Here is a 26,705-nt window from a genome sequence, read left to right as displayed (position 1 = left end):
AAAAGACCACAGTGAGATTTAGAAAAGGGGGAGTAGCCACTAGAACTAGACAGACAGATGGGTCCTGAGAAATGAAGGTCTCTACGGGAAGCTCATAGTCTCTCCTCCAAGATGCCGAGCTCTCAGGTAACAACACTGAAGTCATCGTGACATCTCGGAGATGTACAAACAAGTCAACTGAAATCCTGAGGCCTCCCTGCAGCAGTCACTGTGTGGGATTCGCAAGACAAGCAAGTGCTTCCTGTGGTGGGAGGGAGCGCTGCCACAGTGGCCTTGGATGAAAGCCAATCCTCTGCTTTCATAAATGATCCAAGAGGTTGAAAGGCAAAAGAGGCAACAAAAGCCAGCCCAGCCGAGTGAGGCCCCTCACACATCAAAACGTCTTTTCTCAGCCCCAAACAACCCGCATCCAACCTTGAGGCTTTTATAACCAAGCGACTATATCGACTGGAGTTTTAGAAAGAAAGGATTGATTCTGCAAAGAATATCCTTTCAAGTACGAGTTATTGGAAGCAGTTGGATCCATGAAATGGGTCTGTTAAGGCTTGAGGGAAAGTTCCAGGCTAGAAGCAGTGAGGGAAGGTCACAGGCTAGAAGCAGAACCTCTGATGACAATGGACATTCACCTGATCACAGAGGCCAACCAGCAGTCTGAGATGGAAGAACGTTAATATAACCTGTGACGGGATCTGAGGGTGTTCTCCTGAAGGAGGGTGCAGACATAGCAAATGACAGACCCATCTTTTGGAATCAGCTCCAGGCTGTATGCAGAGGTAAGGACACAGAGGAAGCCGCCACCTACTCACTCACCCATGAGGACAGCAGCACCCATTTAATGAAGGCTGGGGTCAGGCTCCTGATGACATGCTGTATTCATCTTAGCTCACGCAATCCTTCGCAGCAACCATGTAAAAGAGGGATCTTATCTTCGGGTATAAAGAAATTGAAGCTCGGAGAAGGTAAGACACTTTCCCCAGATCACACAGCTACTACACCACACAGCAAATATTCAGGTCCCAACAGGTATTAGTCTATGCTCATCTATAGTCATTCATCCTTCCAGTGTATGTCACCATCCAGAAGGTGATAAGAGAGAAAACATGGCAAAACAGGCTCAGTCAATCAGTCAACATTTACTAACACCAAGGTAGGCCTCATGATGGAGATCCAAAGGCAAGCTGGACAATCCATACCCACCGGGATGGCTGGTTAAATAAACAACAACAACAACAACAAAAACCAGCAGACAATAACAAGAGTTGGTAAGGACATGAAGAAAGCGGAACATTCAGAATGTTGATGGTGTAAAACACTGAGGCCACCATGGTAAACAACTTGCAGTTCCTCAGAAAGCTAAACAGAATTACCACAGACCCAGCAATTCTCATGAACATGTGAATATTCACAGCAGCATTACTCACCAATAGTAAGAAGATGGAAATATGGCAACTAAGGAGCCAAAAATCTGGTCTGTCCATACAGTGAAATAGCACTCAGCATTAAAAAGGAATGGAGCACTGATTCCTGAAGTACCATGGATGGACTTTGAGTCATAGGTTGATGGCTGGAACTATGATCATATACGAGGATATGATTGCCTTCAAAACCTTGACTTTCATTCTTGATTACTGAAGGCTTTCACTCTGATGCCTGTCCATCTTGTGCTGATACAAGAACCTCACCTCTTGTGGCACAGTGATTCCCCTTGGCCTCCCTCTTATTCATGGCCTCAATTCCAGAAGCCAGAGACAGAACCACGATCCTATCCCATGATTCTCTGATTCATTATCCAGAAAATTCCGGCTTGCTTTGAATGGTCTAATTTCTTTAAGTAAATATTTGAGGGTCCCACGAAGCCCTCAGCTAAGAAAGAGCATCAAAGAGTCAGCTGAGGCAAAGGTCAAGGGCGGTAATGACTGGCCTTGCTGTGGGGAACTGGCCCGTGGCCAAGATCCAGCTAGGAGCCTTTTAACTGCAGCAACATTAATAGATGTTCTCACAGCTGGAGCTGGGCTGGCTCCTGGCAGCACTTGCCCCCCAATGGATCCTCCTTAAAGGATTCAGAGTGAACCCACTCCAGTTGTAGAGGTTTTAACTATCCCTGAATTGGTACTGGAAAGAAAAATAGTGAGTCACAAGAGACCGCATATGCTTTTATTCCCACAAATGTCCAGAACAGGCAAGAAGACTGGTGGTTGCCTGGGCCTGGGCCAGTGGGAATGGGAGTACGGTGGGAGATGACTGTTGGTGGAATTGATGGAAATGTTCTGGGCAGGTGGGATGGCTCAGCAGGCAAAGGTGCTTGCCACTGAGTCTGATGACCTGAGTTTGACTCCTAGTCACATGGTGGAAAGGGAGACTTGACTTCAGCAACTAGTCCTTTAACCTCTGTGTGCCATGGTGGTGAACACACTCCCCAGCACACACACACACACACACACACACACACACACACACACACACACACACACACACCCCTGCACAATAAATAAATAAATAAATGCAAGTTTGTTTTGTTTTGTTTTTTAAGAAAATGTTCTAAGGTGAATTGTAGCAATGACTGTGAAATAAAATACAGTAAAACTCACAGGGGCACACTTTAAATGTGCTGACTGTACGGGATATGAACTATGTCCCAATTAGTGCTCTTTTAAGAAGCATCTGATTTTTATCTTTAATTATGTGTATATATGTGTGTCTGTGTGTGAGTCTGTGCACGTGAGTACTGCAGCCATAGAGGTCAGAAGAGGTCATCAGATCCCCTGGAACTGGAGTTACAGGCAGTGGGCTTGGGTCCCTGGGAAGAGCAATATGTATTCTTAACCATTGACCATCTCTCTAGGTCCAGTTAATGTTGTTTTTGAAAAGTGAGCGAGTCGGTCCTGGTGGCCCAAGACTGGAACCCTATGCCTGGGAGGCTGGCAGGAAGATTTCAAGTTCATCTGGGTAAATTAAGAATACTCCTTTTATATATGTTTTATGTGTGTGTGTGTGTGTGTGTGTGTGTGTAAATATAAATATATATATATTTATCTTAATAAATATATAATACATAAATAATATATGTTTATATTAAGGAGTATTATATATATATATATATATATATATATATATATATATATAAATAGAGAGAGAGAAATAATGGATGGGTATATAGCTCAGTGGTAGAGTACTTGCCCAGCATGTGTGAGGCCATGGTTTCTACTAGAAAGAAAAAAAGTGGGTAATATTGAGTGATTACTTTCTTGGAGTTCAGCATCAAGCAAACAGTTATAATAGTATAATTCCTACACTATGGCAACAGTTACCCAAGGTGTTTTATACACAGTGCAGATGGGGAGAAGTCAGTCTTCTTGGAGGCAATTGGAGCTAAGTAGACCAATCACAGGGTAATTGGGGATAGGCTGTCTAAAAAGACATTATCATGATGAACCAAATGGGAATATCTAATGGGATTTTAATTCAATCTAGTCCAGCAACCTCTGATTGCTTACCAATAATAAGACTGACCTGTAAACCTGAGATGACTGTCATTCATATTAGTGCTAATATCCTTAGTTGACCATATCGAGAAGTCTCAGAGAATAATAGAGAGAGAGCTCCAACAAGCAGGGTAAGTCCCTAAGTGGGAAGACTCTCTCCATTCCAAGATAAAATGTCCAAGTCAAATTATCCATAAAGTCAAATTATCACTGATTGAAGGTTACTATAGAGTTAAGGGCTACTGGATAAAGAGGTCTGTTCACCCTATTCATTGGTAGTAAAAGAGAGCCAGTCTGCCAGTAAAGATGAGGTGCCCCCCTTAAACAGACAACAAATAAATCAAATTTTCTGAGGCATACAAGCATTAGTAGGTTCTGGTGATTCTGTTGGCCAAGTTTAGAGTGAAATAAAACTGAAAAGCAGAGGTCCCTCCCCTATCTCCAAAACATAGCTGGTAAGGTACTCACCAGAGTTGTCAGGGCTACCTACCTGGAAGGGCTAGGAACTTTTCCAGCCCCATTGTGACAGATTTCAAAAGCAGAATTGCAGCCTGATGGGATGGCTCAACAGGTCTAAGGCTGCTGTGAAGTTCCCACAACCTGAGTTCAATCCCTGGGACCCAAGAGGAGGGAGAGAGCAGACTCATGGACTAGAGAGAGTTTCCTCCATTTCTCTGACCTCCACACATGTGCAGTGGTACATGAGCAACCCCACCCCCACTCGAGGTGCACACACACCAACATGTATATGTGTGTATATTATATATACTTTATATATGTAATTTATATATACTAAAGTACATATATACTTTCTATACAATACTTTATATATATTACATATACTTTGTATTTTTATATATTATGTGTAATAAAGTACATTAAATAAACACATATATATTAAAAAGCAGAATAATCTCTAGGCAGCCAGAATTCGTTCTTTTAGCTTTAATTTCACTAAACCACATTCTTATCTAGACCTGAACTGCCTGAGTAGAATCAGCCACTTTCACATCTGCTCAACCTTGGCTTTGTTTATGTGACCAGTTTCAAACGGATGACTTGGAATTCAACTTTACAAACAAGTTTCTTGGGCATGACTGGCCTTGTGTTAACTGCAGACTATCAGAGCATAACCTTCCATCACAAACACACTAAGTGATTTATGTCCATAAGAAAGTTCTCCAGGGGTTGGCCACAGAAAACCCACAGAGATACAAACTCCCAGAAAATGAGCAAAATCACCTGGAAGATTTTGCTTTGCTGCATAATAATTCTGAACAGCAAGAGGAAGGCTACACAGAGTCAGAGACTCCCCTTGTTTCTCAACTGTGTATGTCTCCTAAAACCTCTACTCCATGTAAAACTTCACAGGGACCACACTGAGCTAAGAAGTGGGACCCCACAGAGCACTCAACCAATAGTTTTAATCCAAAGCTCATGTGGAGTTTTAAGGGGTGGCCTTTAAATGCATGCTGGCAAGCTATAGAACAAATTGAAGTTAAGACTACTGTTATGTATTACACAACAAATGTGATTTTAAGTGCATTAGTAAAATTGTAGCTTGATTTCTCTCTAGATAATCCATATGAAAATACTTTGCATTTTCCCCTCCTGTATGAGAACATAAAACCATGGGGGAAAACTAACAAGATTTTAATATATATATATATATATATTTAGACTATATATCTGGGAAAGAATTTAGGATCATGCAAATCTATACCTTAATTCAGATAATTAAATAACCAGATGAACATCTTCTTTCTCCTTTAGTACAGACAGAAAATCCTCAGAGTTCCCTAATTAGTCAATTCTTTGAAATGTAGGAATTTTAGAATGGTTATTTTACAAATATGAACTACACACGATAAAGTATGTTAAAACTAAATTAAGTTGAAATGGTCTGACTGTTGGGCTTACTAAATGCACAGAGGGAACAGTAGAGTAACACTGTAGCCCACACGTTGTAGCAGGTGTTATCTTATGTCTAAGGAACTAAATGACACTTTGGGCAGACAGGAGGCATGGCATGGAGCAGTAAGTCAAAAGCATCAGGACGTCAGAACCCAAGTCCCAATTCTATCAGGTTGTCTGAAGATCCAAGATTTGAACAGCTTAAATCTGGCCTGGGTTCTGCAGGATTACTACAGGTTCACTTAAGCACTCAATAGCCTAAACGCTTTACCTTACTAATAGATAGAACTCCTTCAGGGCAGGGCATAAAGATTTATTAACCTATATCCCAGCACAAACCACACCACCCAAAGCCAATACAAGAAAAATAGGCCAACTTACACCACAACGGTATTTTGAAACAAGAAAAAACATATGCTTACAAGGCATGTGATGTTCTATTCCAGTTGTGGTACTTAAATGCTTATGAAACTAACCATTGCATACAGGAATTTGGCACTTGGTTTATACTTATGTGTTTAAATTACAGGGGAAAATATGGGTTAAATAATTTTAAAATGTTAGGACTAACAGGTAGCCAATTAGAAAAAAGTAAGTTGAAATCCATATCTGTTTGATTTCTTTTTTTCTTTTTTGGTTTGGTTGGTTTTGTTTCTTTGGTTTTTTTTTTGGATTTTTCAAGACAGGGTTTCTCTGTGTAGCTTTGCACCTTTCCTGGAACTCACTTGGTAGTCCAGGCTGGCCTCGAACTCATAGAGATCCTCCTGGCTCTGCCTCCCGAGTGCTGGGATTAAAGGCGTGCGCCACCACCGCCCGGCTGTTTCTTTGTTTTTTCCTTGTTTTGAGATGCAGTCTCATGTAAGAAGGGGGAAAGTGGTGGCCTTGAATCCTCTAGGTAGTCGAGGATGACCTTGAGTTCCTAATTCCCCTTCTACCACATCCCAAGTGCTGAGATCACAGACATGCATGGCCATGCCCAGCCCCATTTCATACCAAAACAAATCTCAAGTGGGTCAAAAATCTAAGTGTAAAAACGTGAAATTCATATCATATCTAGTACCCTGAAAGAGTCAAATGTGGGTTCCAGGCTATTTCTGTGCTGACATCCTATAATTTATAATTAATTCAAAATAAAGAGCTAAAAAATATTTTGTACAACCTCAAATGATTATTTCATACTACTGGAATGAGGAAGGACTTTCTAACCATGAGTGAAAGCACAAAAGTGATAGATTCAAAAACAATCAAACAAGACCACCTAAAATTAAATTAAGGATTTGTGTATATCTACAGAAAAAAGCTAAGTTAAAAAAAAGGACAAACTATAAATCAAATGAAAGAAAACTACATATACTTTATATCCATAAAAGCTACTTTCTCTACTATATAAAGATTATCGACAAATAAGTTAAAAACAAAAGCAGCATCTACTCAATAAGAGAAATGGACAAAAGATACAGACAATTAAGAGAAAAAGAAGATACAAACGGTTCCATCATACTGTACACAAACAAAAAAATTCCCCAAAGCTATTTACTCATGTGGCAGGTCCAAATTGTAACTCAAATGTCATTTCCACATTTGGCTGAGTCCTTAAGGTCTGGGAAAACATGCTGCTCCAGGTGAGAGGGACCTCTGTGCATTGCAGTGGGAGTATGATTGGCCTAAATTTCTTGGGATGAACCGGCAAAACCTAGCATGACTCAAATGGTCTTTGTGTGTATTTACATTGGTGTGAAGAGTACAGACAGGAGACTTGTTTGCTATGATAATCTCTAACAGGAAAGAAATAGAAACTATCTGAGTGGCCACCAATGGGCGACATTAATAACCTGGTATAATATATTAATAAACAAGAAATAACATGTCATAAAAAGGAATGGAGTTATAAAAAGTAAGGAATGAAATAGTTTTATCGATGTTGCTATGAAATTATCACTAAATATGAACCTAATAAGGCTGGGTACAGAAGAACTACTTCCTTGTATGTCCCCAGAGTGTCTCTGGAGAGTAATAAGCAGCTGATGACACCTGTTACCTATTTAAACAAAGTTAAAAATTAAAATTATAATACATGTTTATTAATGGTGTCTAAATTGCCACACACAGAAGGGAGCGAATTAAGCAGTGATTCCCTCAATTACATATTTACTGGGGACTTGGTAAGGGCCTAAAGCCACTGCACACTACAAGCCATCAGTACAGGCAAACTCACAATCAGCACGGCTACAAGAAACTTTGGCGTATCTTGGAGGGATAGTGGGCGCCTATAACTCTAATGCTAGGGTTGGGGAGACAGGAGGACCAGGGATTTCAAATCATATTTGGCTACACCGTAAGTGTAAGTTCAACCTAAGCTACATGAGACTCTACCTCAAAACACAAAACCAAGCAAAAAGAAAAAGCAATTAGATATAGACCTCAATATACAAAACATGCCGGGAAGTGGTGGCACAAGTCTTTAATCTCAGTACTTGGGAGGCAGAGCCAGGCTGATCTCTGTGAGTTCAAGGCCAGCCTGTTCTACAGAGTGAGTTCCAGGACAGCCAGGACTGTTTCACAGAGAAACCCTGTCTCCAAAAACCAATATATATATATATACTAAACATGATCTGAGAGGAATCTGGTATTCTTTATCCTTGTGGATAAATCATTACACAAACCCACAACCCAGCCTGGAGGCTCTTTTTTTTTTTTAAGACAGCATGTTACTTATTCCAAGTTAGTCTTGAATTTGTTACACAGCCAAGGATGATTTTGAACTTCCAATCCTTCTGCTTCTGTCTCCCAAGTGCTGAGATTACAGGCACGCACCACCATACCCAGCTAAACAGGCTTGAAGATGGAACTTGGAGCCTCATGCACGCTAGATGAACACTCCACCAATGCAGCTACATCCCCCCTCACCCTGTAGTCTAGACTCTTTAATTCAGTACCAAAATGGATATGAATGAGTGAATGAGGAATGAATGATGAGGCAAACAGACACACAGAATGGATAAACAGGCTAATGGCTTGGAAGAGGGGAACCTGAACAGCTTCACTGTGATCTGCTCTCATTGTTTTGATACTGAGAAAATCTGGTCATCCTCACACCTCCGTGAACAAATAAGAGAGGCCAAAACACACATGTTTAATAACCATGTTCATAACCCTTTCATGACTGGATAGACAATTGCAACTATGTGCTGGACAAAGCAATGTCCCCTTATAATAGGTATCCATGGCCTAACCGGTGACGATGTCACATGACAAAATTACCCATGTAATTAAGGTGACAGGCCTTAAAATAGAGATTAGCCTGGGCTGCCATGGTAGGCTCTATGTAATTACATGAACCCTTAGAAACAAAGTGTTAGGCCTGGCTAGGAGGCAAAGGAGCAAATCATTGCTGTCCTCAAGACTTCAGGCCCTCATTCAAGGACTGGAAAGAGGCAGGAGCAGGGCCTTTTTCTGACTGCCCAAAAAACAAGAACCTTAGCCTTGCAGTCACACAGAAAGAGATTCTGCCTGCACTGTGACTGACCTTGGAAGAGCTTTCCCAGCACCTCCTGGTATGAGTGGAAGCAGGGGCTACGAAGGTAGTTCAGAGGGTAGAAGCACTTGCCACAAGATCTGCAGCCAACCCCAGAAAGCCACATGGAGAAAGCACAGAATTAACTACAAGCTCCTCTGACCTATATACATGTATATATTGATGTATATTGCAGCATACATGAGTACACACATACACACACACAAATAAATAAATGCAAAATATTAATAAAATGAGCCCAATCAACCAATACTTTGATTTGGGCCTTGTGAAACATAACAGAGATATCAGCCATGCCAAGTGGGATTTCTGGTCCATCAATAAATTTGTGCTGTTTAAATTCACTGACTTTGTGATGCAATAAAAAAAAAAAGCTAATATACTATCTTTTGAACCTAGCAACTATTTGTTGTGTCTATTCCATGTGTGAGGCCTTATGATAAGTCTTTGGGATGGAAAACATGGTAAATACTCTCATGAAACTCACAAGCACAGAAACCCAATGAATCCCATGTCAGAGGCCAGCAAAAGCTTTACAGCAAGACAGAGAGGAAAAGCCTCATTGGGATGCTATCCTTAGACTCTTGACTGTGTCTCCAGTCACTTCCTCTTCTATGATGCACTTTCCTAACGGCTGGGATCAATAACCCATCACAGAAATTGCAAGCCATTTCTAAACTTTATGGACCCCCAAAGACTCTGTGGTTCATCCCACCTCAACGGTATTTCTCCTGAAAACCTCTTCCCCCTTCCTACGCCCCTTCTACTCACAGTCCCTGGCCCTTATTAATCTCTCCCTTGGATTGCTGCAATAACTCATTAACCAGGCTTCCCCACTTGGCAGCTTTCTATTTTCCTCAATGTCATCAGAGTCCTCTAATAAGGATTAAGTTGACTGACTATCCTGTGTCCTGTGCCATGTTTCTTCAAACGTTGCCTTCAGGAAAAAAAGAAAGAAAAAAAAAAAAAAAAAAAGAACTGTGCTTGCTTAGAGTCTCAATGCCAAGAAAGAATGGCCAGGACAGGTGACTAACAGGTGACTGAACAGGTGAACTCTACCCCACCTGGCTCTCTACTCTCTATCTAGCCTTGTTTCTTGCCTTCCAGCATATTCCACCATGCCTCTGCCATCTTTGGCGGGAGTCCCACAAGGACCCACCATAAAGATATGCTTCAATTTCCCCTCATAACTATAAAGCTTTATCTACATGGCTGATCAAGTTCCCAGCAGGCTTTGGGTTTCCCCTTTAGCTGGACTATTCAGGTGGACTGTTTGGGGTGCCTGATGCAGGCTCTTATCCCGGCATACAGCAAAATGATGAGGTTGTGCAAACGGTTTACTACTACTGTGGCATAAGCCAGGTTCAGGAATCAAAGGTAACCATTTAGAGATGCTCTCAGAAATCCAACATCCCCATGACAGGAAAGTATGAAACATTTGTTGAACCAGGTACAGACTAGCTGAGGTATTGCTGAATTTGTGAGGTGAGTCACTTGTGGCGCAACTTGCTTAGTCATTATATGTAATGGGACCATTTATTGATCCAGGGTAGAACAAACAGAAACAGATAAAAATCCCAAATGTTCCACCACCACAGTTTGAAAAAACACTCATTTAATGCCCTCCAGTATATGAGCATCTTACCCCTCTCATAAACCTTGTTTCCTGTGTGAGACAATGCAGCATCCAACCGTTTATCAGTGAATAAACTAATAAAGATGTGAATATTATTTTAAGAAAGTTTTGTGGGCAAATGTGAGATCTGAATGATTTCTTCAGGAATGGTAGGAACTGGGTGCTTTCCAGTAGTAGAGCAAATAAGCCTCCTGAGAAGAGGGCAAATGAACAGTGTGAAATGATGTGTGGCAGTGTGGACGTCCCAGAGGTAAGACCCTGTGTAGAAGCTCAGTGTGTGGAAGAGCTCAACCACATGGCTCTCCGGTTCCCCCACACTGACAGCCCCTGCTTACTCCAGAACAACACCTGTGATGCAGATTCTGGAGGACTTGGCTGGAGGCCAATCAGCTACAAGAGAGATGGTTAGAAGGGGCGGCCTGGATGGCAGAGAAAGTAAGTGTGACTTAACAGCAATCGCCTCTGAGAAACAAGAGCAAGATTTCAGCAAGGGCACCGTGTGGCAATGTATCTGTAACAGTGGTGAGCACAAAACCATCAGGAATTGTATCCATGAAGCAATACAGATGGGATCGGTGACTCAGTCACAGGAGAGACTGACTAAAGCTTTCTAGGTTGGGACTACCAGATAAGTGTCACCGACAGAGAAACAGGTTTAAAGAGCAGGGCATTGGGAAACCATGGTGTGACAACCTTATGTATCATTCAGGTGGAGATGCTCAGCAGATATCCGAGAAGAAGTTCAGGATGCAGGGTCTGCAGGTTTTGGAAACTTCCACACCCAGTTGGGGATTGGAACTACAGCAACAGATGAATGAGAACGGTGGTAGCCTAAGGATAGACCTGTGGAGAATATCATTATTTAAGGAGTGTGCCGGGAGAAAGAATTCCAGAGATGGAAAGGGAAATGCCAAACAGATACAAAAACGGAAGTGGGAAAACTCCTGAAGAAATCATTGAAGACCAGTCATTGTGAGATCGGAAAATGGCTCCCACTGGGACCCCTGTGGCTTAGGATAGGGAAAGCAGGCTGACTCCCAAGACAGACAGAAGCCAAAGGTAAAGCCAGGCTAGATCAACGGCAGACAACCCGATTTCAGCAGCCGAGAGTCATGAAAGCTAGAGAAGAGGGGGAAGAGGCAAAGTCAAGCTTTGATCATTCCTTTGGTTTTGGTGTTTTGGATTTTTGCACATTTTTTTTTTCATGTATCACAGTGATTAGCCAAGGCTAGCTCTGAACTTGTGGTAACCATCTTGCCTTAGTTTTCCTGGTATACTTTCTCCACCAGGGCAGCAGTGAGGTCCTTCTCTGAGAAGGGGAAATGGAAAAAAGGGTGTGATATAAATGAGTTAGTGGGAGGCAGGAATGCTTCTTGGGGCCCAAGTGTGAGCTAGAGCCCCTTTGTCAAGCATGCATAGCACTTACCACATGCCGGGGGTGGGGGGTTGCCTAATTGACCTGTACACATGCAGCTGTAGACGGCCAGCATGAGGAGGAATGGATTTGTTCTCCTGTTTACTCTATGCCCAACACCTGGCACAATCCAGGCCTTAGTGAATTGCAAACAAAATCATTAAAGGGAATTCACCAACAAAATCTTCAGGGTTTTTTTTTTTTTCTATCAAAGTAGGCAATAAATATAAAACATAGTTAGGTAGAGGGGCCTCCCCCAACCCTCTTTAATAAAGGATCTCACTAGGTAGCTAAGGGTGGATTTGAATTCAAGATCCTCCTGCCTCAGTCTCCTCTTAGTGCTGAAATTACAAACCTCACACTACCATGCTCTGCTGGTAGGGAGCTTTTATTTTTGTTATATACATTTATTTATGTGTGTATATTTAACACTAGATTCCACACAGGAGAGGAACATGTAATACTTACCTTTCTTTTCCATTGGTGGATTTTAGAATTCGTGAAAGCACAGGGGCAATGGGAAGTAAACATCCCTTCCACTTGCACACAGAATCAGCCGGAGAACATGAAGTAATACTGATACTTGGGTCATACTCCAAGACTTCAGATTTAATTGACCTTGGCAGTGGGCATCCTTGTCCAGTTGAATGGTGTTTGTTTTTCGGAGGCTATGTAGGCTGACACCACTCTCCCCATTCTCCTGCCTCACCCTCCCACGTAGCTGAGATTACAGGTGTGTGCCACTATGCAGAGCTTGGACAATGGCTTTTTTTTTTTTTTTTTTTTTTTAAAGAAAAAGCTCACAAATGATGCTATTATAAGTAATGTTGGTCAGTGTGTAGGGAAGATTAAAGCCCATGAACTGATCAATTCTTTTTTTATCCACATTTCAAAAACCAACTTTGAGATACTTAGATTTCATTCAGGGACAACTGCAGTATTAATTTTGAGTCGCTTTGCCAAGTGCATATGGAAATGAGACGAAGATGAAGAGCCCAACGGAAAACAAAGGTCACTGTAAGGGGGAGGAAAGGAAGAGACTTAAGAGCTGAAGAGCCAGAGGCTGTGGCTTGCGGATGGGACATGAGATCCAAATACATGCTCCTGGCATGCTTCCAGCTGAGCTCAAAGATAGGCTTCGAACGTGGGTGGTGACATTGGCAGAGGTTATCAGTCAAGGCAGACAAGGAAAGCCTAGATCGCCCACATCACAGCACCCAAAGGGATTCTGGAGTCTCCAGAGCAGCAGCAGGTGTGGGGCTGGAGAGCCAGCCACCACACAAGAGGGAACGAAGCAGAGAATGATAGACAGGATAAAGAGAGAGAGAGGGAGCAGAAATTAATCCCAAGATGTCCAAAGTGGAGGCCTTTGGTTCATTTTTTCCCCCATGGAAGTAAGTTCTTTGCAAATGCAGAACCCAGCAGTTGGGGGAAGTCAGCTCAGTCCCTAGATCTTGTGACCCCCTTGAACTGAGTCTAGTTTCCTCTTCTTCTGCCCAGACGTCAAATACGTCAGCCAACAGACAACTCAGTCATTGAAATACATTCCTGAAAGCAGCCACTTTGCAGAAACAAAGAAACGGGTCACCTTCTCCTCCACTGTCTCCTGGGAAGCTATAGAAAGCAGTGTTTTATATGCCTTCATTATAGGTCCCTCCAGAAACTGAAATTAAGATTGAAACAAGGCCTGCCCTATAAAAGTGATTATGGCAAATCTTTACAAATGTCACTATAGGGAAACAGAAATTTTTCTTCTTAGACAATTTATAGAGGATACTCAAATACCACGTATTTTCCTTCTGGGTGATTAGTTAGTAAAGGGGAAAGGAGGCATCCTACCTAGTATGGTTTTTCCACCATTGCATGGTGATGTCTGAAACATTGCAATAATTACCATACTCTTTAAAAGGCCATCATGAAAACATTGCTCAGAAGAGGCCGCCTGAGTTAAAAGTCTAAATTCTAGAAGTGAACCTGTTGCCTGCCTGGGTATTCTGCAGTGGAAGAGAACCAGGGTGTCCCAAGTCTCAGCGAGAGACTCTGACTTCCTTTGGCCAAGTTTCCCTGTGGCCAGTTCTGATTCCAAAAGCCACAACAGGCTTCACTTTCTATTGTTCTGTGCTTACAGAACAGGTGCAGCAAGCTTAAAACCCGGCTTCCCTTGCCCAAGCCCCTCTCTTCCTCACCTTTCTCCCAGTCCACTCATGCTGATTGCCTAATAACGCCCTGATACTTTGGAGATAAAGCCAGTCTTGTGGCTGTTTGTGTCGTCCTGTTGAGTAGACTGCAATAGCCCTTTTAGCCCTTGCCTTATGGGTTTTATTTGCAAATGTTTCGTGTTTCTTACATGTTTTATGGCATTCGGTAATTATTTTAGACTTCTTGGGTGTGATATTCCTGTTTTTGTTTTGTTTTTCAAAGCCCGTACATTTCAGAGATAAACCAAAACAGGTAAAACAAGTTTAGCCTTGAGTCTAGGTGATGATACATCTAGTCCATTTTATCATTCTACTTAGTCATGCTGGGAGACTTTCATAATATGAGGGTTTTTTTTTTTTTTTTTTTTTTTTTAGGAAGAAATGAAACCTCGATGGTGAAAAGCCTTTGCTTTAGCTTTTAAAAGAATGGTTCTTGATATTCATCTAAATTATTTTTTTTTCTCGAGAAAAACTTTGTCAGGCATATTGGTGACACACACCTGTAAACCTCAATATTTTTAATGTTGAGGCTGGTAGATCCATGTGTTTGAGGCCAGCTTGGGCTGTATAGCCAGTTCTGGGCCAGCCTGAGCTAATAGTGAGATCCTGTCTGAAATCAAAATGACAAAATTCAACAACTTTTAAAAATGCCTACATAAATCTAGGAGGCAATTTTCCAAAATGTTAGAAATTGTTATTTCTGGTTAGAAGGATTATGAGTGGCATGTCTCATTTTTTTCGTTACAATTTTTTATGGTTTATTTATTTAATTTTTGTTAGACGTTCTCTAAGATCAACAGGTTATAATCAGAAAATAATCTGATTTTACTTAGCAGTATGGATTTTTTTTTCCATGAGAATTGTAGAAAACCCTATATCATAAATCTGGCTGTTTCTATACTGACTACGAAATATATTTGAAAACATGAACCCAAATATTTACAAAATTATCTGTGAGAAGCAAAGAGTTGTTACCCATCACCAGTGTCCTGGCCAATCTTATGTCGATTTGACACACAAGTTAGAGTCACCTGAAAGGAGGGAACTTAATTGAGAGAATGCCTCCGTAAGATCTGTAGAGTATTGTCTTAATCGGTGATTGATGGGGGAGGGCCCAGTCCATTGTGGGTAGTACCATCCCTGGACTAGTGGCCCTGGGCTCTATAAGAAAGCAGGCTGAGCAAGCCATGAGGAGCAAGCCAGTAAGCAGCACCCTTCCATGGCCTTTGCATCTGCTCCTGCCTCCAATTTCCTGCCCTGCTTGAGTTCCTGTTATGGCTTCCTTTGGTGATGAACAGCGATATGAAGGTGTAAGCCAAATCAGCCCCTTCTTCCGCAACTTGCCTTTTGGTCATGGTATTTCATTGCAGCAATAGAAACCCTAAGACAATCAGCTATGCTGGAAAGGATGGGCCTGGGCTTATGGAAAGGCTGCTGAGACAACAGTCTTGGACTGGCAAGGCAGCCCTATTGATGCACACAACTGAGTGCTTGTACGGGCCCTCTGGGAGTCGACGGTGCAGAGGAGCCAGGGGTTTCTGGGAACGTGTTACACAATATTTAACACTAGGTTCCTTTGAAGCTTGGCTTTGGCAGCATCATGCTTGACTAACTAATATATGGCTATATTTTTATTCTCTCCCATGTTTATTTGGGATCAGTAGAGAGACAGGGGGAGGGGAAGTTTCCCTCTACCATCCTTGGGTCAGACAAAACAGCTAGTGTGTACGTGGCCCTTTTTAGTGTATGTGTGCTATATGTGCTCATGTTTGTGTGGGTGCATGCACACTTGTATGTGGGCTCTTGTACATGTGTACACACACACTTTGTGTGTGTGCATGTGTGTGTGTGAGAGAGAGAGAGAGAGACAGAGACAGAGACAGAGACAGAGATGAACATCAGATATCATCGTTTATCACTCTCCACTTTATTTTCTGAGACAGAGTCTCTCACTGAGCCTGTAAGACACTGATTTGGCTAGGCTGCCCGACATTTGTCCCCAACATCATTCTCTCCACTTCCGTATATCATTTTACTTTGAGTTGAGCTAGTTGCCATTCTCTGTGAGGCCCAGCTGAGAGGGTCTTAAAGTCCTTGCCAATAAATACAACTCAAGGCTGCCAAGACTCTCCAAAACCGTAAGGTTCGTGGAGGCAGGGACTTCTCTCTACTCTTTGATAACCGCTATGTGCCAAGCAGGCTTCTTGACACGGGGATTACATCCAGTTCCCATTTTCAAGGAACATATGTTCTTGTGGGAAGACATACACATAAGCAAAGATGAATGCACACAGAAGTAAGAGCAACATAGGCAAAAAGTTATGAAGAAGATGAATCATGTCTGTAATATGACAGGAAAAGGAGGGCAGTGGTCCCCAACAGCTGAAGGGAGTCAGGAAGATGGAAGGCATTGGAGAGGGTATATAGGCTGAGAGGTCTGGAGGGAGACAAGGACTAAGACAAAAGCCTTGGGGCAGGAATGAACCCTGTCAGGGGAGCAGAAACAGAGCACGGAGAGAATACAGGGAAGGTGATGCTTGATGCTACAGAGATTGGGGGGGCGGGCATCTTCCCACAGTGGTGAGCTGCATGGGTTTCAGTCGATGTGTGAGAGGAAAGCGTCAGAGGCTATTAACTTAAAGTATGCATTTCTCATTTATCTAAATACAGATATAACTCAAATTCACCGTCCTTAAATGCCCAAGTCACGGGTGTCAAATGCTTTCACGCTGGTTTGACACCATCATCACCATCCATTTCCAGAACTGGGCTCTTGCAAAACTAAAACTCTTACCATCAGCTTTTAAGCACCGCAGTCACGTGATCTTACTTAGGCTTTTAAAAATTAATTTTGTTTCTTGGCAGAGATGGCTTGTAGGAAGGCAGTGGGATTAGTACCTTACTGCAATGGGTGGACCCAGCATATAATTTGTGGACAGAGCTAACATGAATGCTGCTAATTTGAAACGTGGATACACGATAATAAGAACTGGTAGTTGCCTCTAGGTTTTTATGTGCTCAGCGACTTGTATATAACAAGTCAATATGAACTTAATGTTTAAAAAGCAGAAGCACTAGTCAGGTTTGATGACTCGGGCCTGGAATACACCAAAATTTGGGGAGCAAAGACTGGAGGACCTGGGACTTGAGGTCAACTGAAGCTACATACAAGATCCTATCCCCACTCAAAAGAAAAAAAAAATCAAACTTTTTTTTAAGTAGAAATTTTTTTCTTAGTGAATTAGGATGATCGGGGGCGGGGAATCCACCTTCAAATCATACCAAGAGTAGAAGGGTCTGGGTGGAAATGGGAACAGTGAGATGGAGTTGAGGAAGACGTGAGGAAGCCACCCAACAAAGTATGTAAGAAAATAAGAAAACGGCATAAGGACATTTGCTAACCAGCAAGCAAACTTTTAAAATTAAACCCCTTTGCAATGAATGAATAAATAAGAGCAAGCTCACGCTCTCTCTCTCTCTCTCTCTCTCTCTCTCTCTCTCTCTCTCTCTCTCTCTCTCTCTCTCTCACATACACACACACACACACACACACACACACACACACACACACACACACACACCCCTATCATGATGCAAGACTGGCAGTCCTTAACATGGATAAAGTTGATGTCAGTGGCTTAAGAATGCCTAATTGCAACATTAACATTAAAGTTAATCCTTTCATAGTCACCTAGGTTTTACTTAGCATTTTACATATAATACTATTTCCTGACTCTCTTAAATCAATGGCCTGTAGTGTTACGGGACACTGTCTCAGAGATTAGATTATGCCAAAGCCTATGTTTTCTAGGGTGTCTGGGCCTTCTGAAGCCATGTACTGACCAACACCAAATTTCAGACTCTACACTGCTGAATTCGAGAGTTTTAGACCCAATTAACCCAGTCTTGAGGCATTTGGAGAAATTCTTTCAAAGAGATTGCCTTTGTTGACATCTATAAGAGAATTATCACTTCATCAATGCCTATAAGTAAAATTATACCAAGAGCCACTATTAATTTGAAGAATATCTTTGTGTCTTCAACAAAACTGATGAAAAATATCATCTAAAAACAAGCCCAAGATTCTCTTTCTGGGACCTACTTGACAAATTTCAATTTTCCGGGGTGTGGGGTGGAAATATTACCTTACGATTTCCGCTCTACAACAACCAAAACCCAAAACATTTCAGCATGAGCTACCATTTACTGCTCCATTTCTCACAGGCACATGACCTAAATTGACCTTCCTTCTATGCTAGGGTCATAGTGTAATTATAGAAATTGCTTTTTTGAAAAAAGTAGAATGTGAATTATGCAAACTATAATCTTACTATTTCATAAATTATGAAATATATCCCCCAACAATTCTTTTTCAGAGATCAGAAAGCAGACTCTCAGATATAGGTAGTAAGTAATAGAATATATAATTTTTCAGAGTATTTGTATTCTAGACCAAGGTCGGCCACCCACCACTCACGAGAACTTGGGAAAGTCATTTAAATTTCTTGGAGCCATAGACTCTTGGTTTCCAGGATTAAGGGCGCATATCAGGACTGGAAGTGTCGCTCAGCAGGTAGAGTGCTTACTCAGCATGCATAAAGCCCTGGTTAGATTCCTAACCCTGCATCAATAGGCTGTGGAGGCACAAATCAAAGTTCTAAGACATCCTTCGCTACACAGAGATTTTTAGGATACCCTGGGTTACATGAGACCCTGTCTCAAAACAAAACAAAACAACAACAACAACAACAAAAAAAAGAACAGCCAACACACATTGGCCTATTATGAATGAATTAGTCAACAATTCACTCTTGTTCTCCTGTCTGCTGATAAAATGAGGGAAAGCCAATGCTGAAGTTTAACAGGTATTTTTAGGAAACACACAGCAGCTAACACTATTAAGGCTCACCCCTACCAACCTCACAAACATGACCTCCAACAAGACACTCAGACGGTCCCTCTCCAAGGAACAACCTCAAGCACTAAGGTCAGAGGTTGCAGAAAGGAAGAACGTGGTGAGATGAAGGCCCCTGGCCTGCACTAGCTGCTTTTAATCTTCTATGCTAAAAAAAAAAAAAAAAAAAAAAAAAAAAAAAAAAAAAAAAAAAAAAAAAGTATTTTCCTTTAATACTTTCAGCTGTGATTGTGTGAGCATCAGGACTCAGTACATCACTGCATTGCCTTAGCTGCCCCACCCTGTCCATATTTCACAGTCAAGTTTGTAAAAGTAATAAGTATTACCTGTAGACCAGAGTGGAGTTGGGAAATTTAAGAACTAAAAAAAAAAATCAGTATAAAGACACACTCAGAGTTAGCATAACAGAGAATACCTGACCTTAAGTTGGAAAAGCACTTAGGCTCCATTCTGAAGAAAGTGCCTCTTCTCCCAGCATGCTAGCTAGATCTGTGGCCTTGGGAGCCAGGCAGCTGTGAGCTGCCCAACATGGGTGCTAGAAATGGAACTCCTGTCCTCTGCAAGAACAGTAGATGCTCTTAACTACTGAGCCTTCTCGCCAGCCCCTTTGTGCCAATGAAATGAGAGAAAGCATGCACAGAACACAGCGTGGGTCCTGACAGAGAGCCAGTGCTCAGGATGTGTTATTTATATCTACTTTTTTCTTCTTATTTTATAACTTGGATTTTGTTCATTAACCCGTTAATGCCTTAGAAAGAATGGCTATACTTCCATGATATCTGAGACTACAATAAGTGATATCTTACCCGTTCAGCTTCTCAGAATAACAGCACTAAGGAATTATCAGGTGGCACACAACTGCGATGTCCTTTATCAGATCTGGCTAGAGTGTGTCTTTGCTTTCCATGCTCGTGTAGACTACTTGGGGCAGGTAGAAGCCAGCTCTAAGTTCTACATATTGGCTCACATTATTAGAAGTGAATTTAAATGCCACATGGATGCGAAAAGTCCAATGAAGAGTAAGAAGTACAAGTTGGTCGTGTACCATCAGGATGAGATGCTGTGCCATGGAAAGGAAGATCTGCCCATGTGCTGGGGGATTCCAAGGGCAAAGGTTCCCTTGTCTTTCCTGCTGTAGGCAAATGGATGGATCAGCTCCAGAGTCGACAGTTGCCACTACTTTCTGCAGTGTGGCATGAGTAACGACAGAAAGCAGCCGTTCAACTGCTTCTGGTTGACCATTTTTATTATTTTAGTTGTCAGGGGGACTACTTTAAAATTTTGTACATAACATAAATTTTTCCTTACCATAAACTGTATGAGTATGTACCATGTCCCCTCTTTTTCAAAGCATCTCTAAGACCTTCCTTGAGGATGAGCCACTCAAGAACATCTGTCTGATATAAGTCATACCCAGACCTTACTTTTTTTTCTCCAATTTCTGGTTTTCATTTTCTAAGTGGATCAAGAATATTAAAACACAGGCAATGCTTGTAAGGCAAGCACAGGATATTAGCTCTCAAGGTTTTTGTTTGTTTGTTTGTTGTTTCTCAGTTTTCTTTTCTCCTGACCACTTTTTTAGTGGCTCACTGTTGTGGGGAATTTTCCAAAGAATTCAGTTTGCCTTTCACAGAAATAATGATCCTCTTTCCCACTGAACTTAGGCTTCAGCAGTTCACACACTTACTTACAATCTATTGTAACCACAAGTGTAACTGGAATCAAAGGGTTTACAATAAATATAGACTCCTGTTGAGCAAACAATCTAGCAGCTGGCTGGGAACATGTTACTGGAAGCCAGTGTTCATCCTTAGGCACTGCTCAGTCTGTGTATAGGCCTATAGTCCTATCAGGTCAACATGTTAGGTTCTCAATAGAACTGTATTGGGGGCGGGGGGGACACCACATGCAAATTGCCTACATCCAACCATTTTTTTACCTATAGGAATCACAACTGTACACGAGCAACCTAACATTAAACACACACACACACACACACACACACACACACACACACACACACACACACACACAAACTATATTTAATGTTAAATGGTTTACCCGTCACTCATATTTTTTCTCCCTTTGAAAACAAACATTGGCTTTTGCACCTTCATTTAAAACACTCTGCACATACACAGGAACCCACCCTTAGCTCCTGAATACTCAGCACTTGGACTCCAGATTCCTAAGAACATCAGCCGCTCCTGCCTTCTTTCCTTACATTAGAGTCACACCTGCTAGTGTTGCAGGTAAGAGAATGAAGGATGATACCATCCTCATGTGCTAACTGGATGATAAGCAGCAGGATTTGAATATATACTGTCAACAGACATAAATCTTTTGGGGCCACAGGATCCTGCCCTCCATTGTCTACTTAAAAAGGCACAAGAACACACGTAAGGGGAGGGGCAGGGAAGCCTCCAGACAAGCCTATGGGAAGTCATCCTAAAGTAATAAGTATTTCTGGTCTGTTCTTGTTACATCATTGAATTCTAAAAACACCTGGCAAATTACAATAATACCTGGCATCTGACATAAGAAGAAGGGGGGCTGAAGAATGTCCTGAGCTACTGGAGCTGCTCTGTTGCTAGATCATACATTCCTGCCCTTGAGCTGAAAGTCTACACTGGATTTCTTTTTGGGGTTGTCCAAAACGATAGTATCATCCTCCCACATCACTTCCTAGATCAACCCAGCAGAGTCGCTGTGCAGCATGGGAAAAGCTGGAATGTGTAGACAGACTCAGGTTTGAACCCTTGCTTCTCCCGGTGTCACTGAAGTACCCTTCCTGCTCGCCTCCTTGCTGTGCCCATGTGCAAGACAAGGACCCCGTGGAGACCTTGCAGACTTAAGATGACTTGTGAGCTAATACTGATGGCTGAAGAACAGCCAAAATTTATACCGCATGATTGTCTATGGAGAGTTCTAATCTAAATGTGTTTCTAATCTAAATTTAAAGTTGAGCGTCCTGTAAGCACCAAGGTACAAAGGATGCTCATACCCTCCATCTTCTATGCCGAAATTTATATGCAAGGTGAATATTAGCCAGGTAGAGAATGTAAACAATGAAGACAGTTGCCCTTTCCAAATCAGATAGAGAAATGAGACAGAACCTGTATAGGAGCGGTTCACAGTGCCAAAGTGTCAAACATCAGACAATTGAGTTACAAACACAATCTTCATAGGACCCTCCCCTTCCCTGCTTCCAGCTCCCCATCCCCGCATCCCTGACTATAGGATAAAATAAAACAATCTTCGGTAGGTCAAAACAAGCACTCGGCAAACCTCACCACCCCTGCTTTCCTGGGCAACCCCATCTCATGCCCTCTTTTGTAGCTATGCAAAAGTATTTCCAGTGGATGCCACTGAGAAAGACAACCCATACCAACCTCTGGCCACATGCACACCACACACACACATACACACTGTTGGTTGGTCTTCGGTCTTTTGGGGGGGTCTGCCACCCAGCTCCCAAATAAATCACACATGGAGGCTTATTCTTAATTATATATGCCTGGCCATAGCTTGACTTAGTTTCTAGCCAGCTTTCCTTAACTTCTCCCATCTACCTTTTGCCTCTGGGTTTTTCCTTTTCTCTTACTTCTGTAGATCTTACTCTTTCTCCATGGCTTGCTGTGTAGCTGGGTGGCTGGCCCTTGGAGTCCTCCTTCTCTGGCTGCTAGATCTTAGATCTCTCCTCCAAGTTTTTCCTTCTATATATTCTCTCTGTCTGCCAGCCCTGTCTGTGCTTTCTCCTGCCTCACTATTGGCCAGGTCTTTATTAGACCATCAAGTGTTTTACACAGGCACAGTAACACAGCTTCACAGAGTTAAACAAATGCAACATAAACAAAAGTAACACACCTTAAAATATTCTACTACGCACACACACCCCCACACACCCCCACACACAATTTCCAATTCTTAGAACTGCATTTTCTTTCCCTGGATTTCATGTCCCATACATCACCCATTCCTCAGTTGCCCAACTCTTCTTCTCTGTGCTCCAGAGAGCTCTCAGGTCTGTCTCTGTTTTACCTGCCCTACCCCATCTGTGTGTGATAGTAGTTTACTACAGTGTCCCACCAACCTACACCACCCTGGACAGGCTTCAACATCCTGCCAGCCCCTCTGCTGACATGAAGCCAATGTTTTCTCAGAACACAACTTGTGAAAGACCACTGCTTTGTCCAGGTTTGACACTATGATTTTCATGAAAAGGAAAGAGTCTGTGTTGTGTTACGTGTGATCGTGTTATATATTGCTTTCACAGGTGGGTTTGCTGTTAACCTGGGAAATTTGGGAGTTACATGAAAATCTGTTTCATTTTTATTAACTTTTTAAGTTAACATACAAGTACAGTGGGTAAAGAAAACACTTGCTCTGCAGGTGTGAGGACCTGAGTTCGAATCCCCAGACCCATGGAAAAGCCATATGCACCCTTCTTCACTCTAACTTCTTCTCTTCCTCCCCGACTCTCCCCTTCTGCTCCCTTGTCACATGTATCCCATCACCCTCTCTTCCTGCCCCCTCTCCTCCCTGAACCCTTCCCCTCCCCTTCTCATGGTCTACATGGATGATGAAAAACATGTTAATATGAAAGCATCTCTATGGAAACTGACTTGGAATCTTTCATTTACATGCCCAGGAATGGTACAGCTGGATCATATGGTAGTTTTTTGTTCTTTTAGACTTTTAAGGACCCTTCACTGACTTCCATAGTAGGTATACCAGTTTTTACATTCCCTCAAAACAGTATACACAAGTTTCCCTTTCCTAATCCCCACAGGCATTTATTGTTCTTAGTGGAAATGTTTCATCCACATAATACTGAAGAACTAACTGTGTGTGATGGTATGTCTACTTCCATCACTTATAAAAGACTACTTCCGGGGCTGGAGAGATGGCTCAGAGGTTCAGAGCACTGGCTGCTCTTCCAGAGGTCCTGAGTTCAATTCTCAGCAACCACATGGTGGCTCACAACCATCTGTAATGAGATCTGGTGCCCTCTTCTGTCACATAAGCAGAACACTGTATGTATACATAATAAATAAAAAAAAAAAACTCTTTTTAAAAAGGTGATTTGATTTGTATTTAGAAAAAAAGGCTACTTCCCTTAATCCAGTGTGTTAATATGTGCTTTTAATCAACTTATACCAGTTATGAAGAATAGTTGGAAATTTCACTTTTTTAGAAGACCAAAAAAAAAAAAAAACAAAAACAGTTTTCTTGAACAGGGTCCCATCTAGCCCAGGCTAGCCCAAACTTACTATGTAGCTAAAGATGATCTTGAACCTCTGATCCAGCTGCCTCCACCCCCCAAAAGTTGGGCATGCAGGTATGTGTCACCATAGCTGTCTTTAGAAGATCTATCTTTTATCTGCCAAATTTATAGACATTTTCAACTTTCCAGTAAGTTCTAAGTGTTCAAACTGAGTGAGTCACATAAACACATGTGAGAACCGTTCCCCTCTGAAGATCTGCTGATGGCACATTCCATAACATAGGAGAGGAATCCTTAAGTTCCAGATTGCTTCTCCATTTGCTATGCTACCGTATTCACAGTGGCTCTAAATAGAATCCTTCTCTATCTTAAAATTGATGCTGGCACAAGAGGTACATCATAGAAAATCAACAATGACATGAGGGAAAGTCCTGCTTCCTGGGCTCTCTCCTTTCTCCCAGGGTCACCGCCCTCATCTCATGGTGCTGTGGCTTTGGGAGCACCTTCAGTTTTTTTTCTCCTCACCTCAAACCTTACCACTTACCACACACAGCCAATTCTTTGTTGGCCTGGCCTCTCCAGCTTAGATCAGACCCACATGTTTTGGGAAAAGATTCCTGTTCGTCCCAACCGCAGTCTCCTCCAATATCATACGTTCTAACAGAATAAGATACTACTACTAAATATAGCCACCGCTTCATCTGTTCACTGATGTTTTGTGTACTTTTATGTATGCGCTATGCATTTCCAATTTTTAAAAAAAAAAAAACGATTATTTTAGGAAAACTTAGTGTTTTTTCCAATTTTGTTTTGAGAGTCATGGTTCCCATACGGTTGGCTCCTACATCACATCAAGAGATGTAATGATTAATCAGGATGACTAGAACCTCAGTGTGGCAGTACACGCCTACCAATGCACACTGATGAGTATCCTGTAAGACTGGCCTGATTTCTACTATCATCAAGGCTGCTGCTTCCATGCTACCTTAGTTCATGTTGCACTGCATTCTATAAACATCTATTAAGCAACTACTAGACATAAGGTCTGACAATGTCATGTCTTAAGATGTTAGAGATCTCCTCACAGAAAGCAAGCACACTTACAAAAGAAGATAAACAGTAGTTGAAATGTATATTGGCTGGGGATTGTGGCCCAGTTGGTAGAACGGCTTATCCAGCTTGCATAAAGCCCTGGGTTCCCTCTCTAGCAGTGAATAATACCGGAAGTGGTGACTCATTCCTATAATCACAGCAATCCAGAGGTAGAGGCAGGAGGATCCGAAGTTCAAGGCCATCCTATGCTTCATAATGAGTTTGAGGCCACCCTGGGATACATGAGATCTTATTTTAAAACAAATATGAGAAGAGAAATGTGTCAATGATAAGTGATAAATGTGTGTTCAGAGTGTGAAGGAGGGGGTCTGGAGAAGAGCAGATGGGGTAGGGGGCAGGCTGAGACTGATGTAGGCAAGCTGAGATCACAGGAAAACTGGATAAAAGATTTCAAGTTTGGGATTGGGGTAATACAAGGAGACAGGATGGCTAAGTTTTTCACCTTGGTGACTAGGTTAATTACAACAGAAATCATCTTCTACAGGAGCTTTGGGAAGACACAGAGCACCTAAACGGAGTGTTACAATGTGTCCTCTGAGATAAAATGAAGACACAGAGCAACAAATTTTAATCGAAGCTAAGTAGACTTAAAACATGAAGTTGCATGAAATCAATCTGTCAATCAATCTCTTTATCTATCTTTTAAGGGCGAGAGGGCTGAGCGTGTGGCTCAGCCTAAAGTAAAAACTTGACATGTACAAGGTCCACTGCGGTTCACACAGAATAGCAGAGAGACAAGAAGAGAGATCAAGAGCCTGTGGCACCTGCTTTAGTTATTACAGCAAGACAAACAAGGAAAAGGAACCAAAGATTGAGAGTCTGGACCCTCTGCACAACACTTCGTGAAAATAAGAACGAAAAGAAGAACTCTGGACTCATCCGTCTAGCAGCCAACTGCTCCTGGCTGGCTGGAGGCCAAACCCTAAACTGGAAACATTATCTACTTAACAGGTTTGTGGAAGACTGACAGCGTGAAGTACTTCCAGCCAAGTACATAAGCACTAGATACGCATCTGCTATGGGGCAGGGGGGCAGGGGGGCAGGGGGCAGGGGGGCAGCGATTTTTTTTTAACAATTTTTTTTAACAATTTTTTTTTTTTTTACAATTTTTTTTTAACAATTTCTGCCTGAGGGTAAACTACAAATGAGGAGACTAAGCAAGCATGGGGTACGACAGTGGCTGCACTCACTAAAGAGGATGACTTTCGCGCAAGAAATGCAGAAGAGAGATGTGAAATAAAGGATGACCTGGGAGCTCAGGGTTGAATGAA

At 42.0% G+C, this 26,705-nt stretch overlaps 1 protein-coding gene across 3 annotated transcripts in view; it reads right to left on the bottom strand.

Moving 5' to 3' along the window:
- Elovl7 (ELOVL fatty acid elongase 7) overlaps positions 1-26,705 on the bottom strand; it is a 73,282-nt gene that overhangs the window by 45,603 nt on the left and 974 nt on the right. The gene's annotated exons all lie outside the window — the stretch shown is intronic.

This window comes from Peromyscus californicus, unplaced genomic scaffold, assembly GCF_007827085.1.
Source record: "Peromyscus californicus insignis strain IS unplaced genomic scaffold, ASM782708v3 Scaffold_18__1_contigs__length_77618521, whole genome shotgun sequence".
Taxonomy (NCBI): Eukaryota; Metazoa; Chordata; class Mammalia; order Rodentia; family Cricetidae; genus Peromyscus; species Peromyscus californicus.
Note: the sequence above shows the minus strand (reverse complement) of the source record. Positions and strands in the feature narration are given on the sequence as shown.